The sequence below is a fragment of the Silene latifolia genome, chromosome 3 (genome assembly GCF_048544455.1).
Source record: "Silene latifolia isolate original U9 population chromosome 3, ASM4854445v1, whole genome shotgun sequence".
In the NCBI taxonomy this organism is placed as follows: Eukaryota; Viridiplantae; Streptophyta; class Magnoliopsida; order Caryophyllales; family Caryophyllaceae; genus Silene; species Silene latifolia.
In genome coordinates this window covers 130,839,911-130,843,483 of record NC_133528.1, presented here as the reverse complement: position 1 = coordinate 130,843,483, position 3,573 = coordinate 130,839,911, and the positions used below count along the sequence as shown (strand labels likewise).

Genomic DNA, 3,573 nt, shown 5'->3' with positions numbered 1-3,573 from the left:
GGGAGTACTTGTGTCACCCACCTAGCGGGGGAGGATTCTGGGCTTGGATGCTGTAAGTTTGAGGCACAACGAGGACGTTGTGTTCTTTAAGTGGGGGAGATTGTAACACCCCAAGTTACTGAGAGTAAAGTTGTCCCACATCGGGGAATTAAGGAGGTTGTGATATGTTTATAAGGGATTCCACTTACCACTTAGTAACAAGGCCTTGTGCTTTTGCGCTTAAGTGAGGACAAATAATAGGCCCAAAGGCTCACACCCATCTTATTGGGGTTGTGTTACGATGGTGGTGGGTCGGATTGTTATACTAAGCATGTGTAGTAGGACGACCTAGTCATAAACGAGAGTTTCTCTAGGACCCGGTCTATGGTTGAAACTAATATCGTAAGGTGGGTGTCTCTAAGCCTAAACAATTGACAATGTTATTATTACCGAGTTTAACATGAACATATATTTACCTTTGCATGTGTGACCCGACTCCCTTAGACTCCTTTTATCATATAGTTTACATCTTTATAATTGCTAATCATCAAACCAACCAACAAACCAAACCAAACGTAATCGACCTCGATAAGAATCTTTCCATAGCATTTCATAAACGCAATTCCCGTCTCCTTGTATTGGACCCCTATTACTACATTAATTTGTGTGTAGGGTAATTATATTTACATAAGTGTTCGATAGCCTATCAAATTTTGGCGCCGTTGCCGGGGAGCACGGTTTATTTTGTTTTCTTTTGTCTTAAGGAACACTTGTTCCTTGAGACCATTACTTATCGTTTTTTAGAAATTGTTGTCTTATGCCCATGTCTTCTCGTAGTGGTGATTTGCTTTCACCGGATTCCGAACCCGAAAAAACCTTTAGGAGAAGACGACGTTTTTGAAAAGAAGTGAAAGAAGCTGCTTCTTCCGTGCAAGTTGAAAGTACTAGAAAGTCTTACTTAGACGATCTAAAGATCCTTGAAAAAGAGGAGGTTTCAAGTTCATCACCTCCAGAACCACCATCTCAAACTAAAAAGATGGTGAAACTTTACGATCACTCAAAGCCCACCGCGGCCATGCTTCCGGCCGGTATTACAACTACTCAAATTACCGCGCCGGACTTCGAGATTAAGCCGGCTTTCATTAGCCTTGTGGAGAGGAAGCAATTTATGGGAAGTCCTTTGGAGGATCCTAATTTGCATGTGCAAAATTTCTGCGATTATTGCTCCATGATCCGACAAATGGGCGTCACTCAAGCCCAAATAAGGGAAATACTTTTCCCTTTCTCTTTGAAGTACAAGGCCAAGCTTTGGATCAATAGCCTTGACCGCACCACTTTGGGAATAACCAACTGGGAGACATTGACTCTTGCGTTCTATCAAAAGTTTTTTCCACCGGAGAAAACTCAAACCTTGATGAGGCAAATCACCGGATTCCGTCAACAAGCTCTTGAGAGCTTATGTGAGGCCTGGGAGAGGTACAAGGATTGCAAAGACAATGCCTACATCATGGTATGGACGCGGGCCCACGGGGTCGCTTGGGAAACAAGCGTTTGCATTTGTGGAGTCGCCACCAATTTATTGTGGAAAATTGGAAACCGTTCGAATACTTCATGCCATGTCAAGACACAAAGTAGTGACATGAACACCAAGAACTCGTTACCCTTAGCATTCTATGTCTAGAATGACTCTCGTGGATGCCAATGAACACGGATGTTCACAGAGATCTGGAGTAAAGGGTGAGTGTACATATTAGGAAGCTCTTTTGATCGAACACCTAATCCCGCCCGCCTCGACAACGGCCTCTACTAATGATTAGGGAAAATCATCTATATTTGATATGTTGTCGATATATGCATGCAATGCAACATCCAATAAATTAATCCTAGCATGTGAGAATTAACTAAGTCGGTGAACATGCAATTTAGCATATAGTAGGTCGAAGTAAGAATTTAGGGTTGATTACATGTGAAAACATACAAACAAACGATAATAAAGAATAAAATAATTGAAATTACAATAATTACATTGGTTTGATTGATTTAGGTCGAAAATACATTTAAAACGGATAATTTTAGAAACAAAAAGAGAAAAATAAATTAACGAACAGATTAGAGGTGATAATACGGGTAATAGTTGATTAATATGTAGGCTAATAAATTAGGTCAAAGCAACAACGGAAGTTCAGAGACAGAGCTCAACCCGGAATAGGCGCAGCAGAGCTGCGTCCCTTGGAAGTGGCGCAGTGGTCACTGCGTCTGTTCCTGAGGTGAGTTCTGGCTGTGAAGCCGAAACTGCATATTGTTAATGTTCGTTGGTGAATTTAATGCTCGATTATTGATATTTGACTCGGACGGAAGTGATTTAACAGATTATTTACATGTGAAAGGGTTACAAAAACAATAAAGGACGGACTCGAATTAATTAGAACAAATTAAAGACTAATTACAAGATTAATTATGAATTAAATTTATTAAAACAAATTAATTAAGTTTAAATAATGTTAAACTACGATGATGATGACGATAAACAGATGAAAAATATACAAAAGGCGAATTCCAGAGACTTGATATGGATGAATCGAATCTCTAAAACCCGGATTTGATTTAGTTAGTGACGAAAACCCGCAAATATTAATTACTTGGGATTTAAGTCGGGAATTAAAAGTGATGAATTATCAATGAACTATGTATTAAAATTATTATACTAACGAAATAAGAAATAAACAAGAAAAGACGAAAGAAAGTAGACGAATTGACAGAAGACGAAGGAAGTAGAAGGAAAGCAGGAACTGCGGCAGCCTCAGGAAGAGGCGCAGCAGATGCTGCGGCTCTTCGAAGAGGCGCAGTAGTTGTTGCGTTCCTTCTCGACATCATTCTCCCGTTAATCCGTAAAAAGGTTTGAATAAAAGGCTTTATAAATCGATTTTAAATATGCTTTCGACGTAAATTTTACAATGATGAGTACAAAAATAAAATACAATAATAAAAGATGGGATTTACACCCTCAGACTTACATGTTTGACGAAACGAGATTAACTAAGTTAACGATTAGTGATTGCTCGACTCGGATGTACGACGAAAGTGCCCTCGTAAGAGGAATTAAACTAAGTTGATTAAGTTGATTGAGTGGAGTTGGTCAAATTGGTTGGTCATGCAAAACGAGGCTGGTACTCAGAAGGATTCGAGCTTACGTGGTCGAAAGTTCAAGCACGTAGACGCCAATAAGCAAAGAGCACGGTCTTAGAATGCAAAGGGAGAAGAGAAGGGCGGACACTCGCGTGAGAAATATGAGGAACGAAGGTCCCTATTTATACTAATCAACGAAGGAATTAGGCTTTCGGTAAAACTTTGGAATTAAATCTCGAAAAGATCTTAAAATACGCAGAGAGGAGCTGGGGAAGAGGTGCAGCAACCACTGCGGCTCTTGGAAGAGGCGCAGCAGGTGCTGCGTCCTTTCCCCAAAGGTTTCCTCCTGCGGAAGAAAGATTTTCCGCGTTTCTATTATGGAATTGCGGTTGATCTCAATTTCCTTATTATTTAGAATATAATTTTAGAAAATACTTTGCCAAAAGATTAGAAGATTGAAATATGGAA

The 3,573-nt window shown here is 39.8% G+C and overlaps 1 non-coding gene across 1 annotated transcript; it reads right to left on the bottom strand.

Annotated features, from left to right (window-relative positions):
* Window positions 1-1,386: 1,386 nt before the first annotated feature.
* LOC141650022 (small nucleolar RNA R71) lies at window positions 1,387-1,493 on the bottom strand. The gene has a single exon (XR_012546087.1). It is a non-coding gene; the product is annotated as a small nucleolar RNA R71 (small nucleolar RNA).
* Between the last annotated feature and the right edge of the window lie 2,080 nt (window positions 1,494-3,573).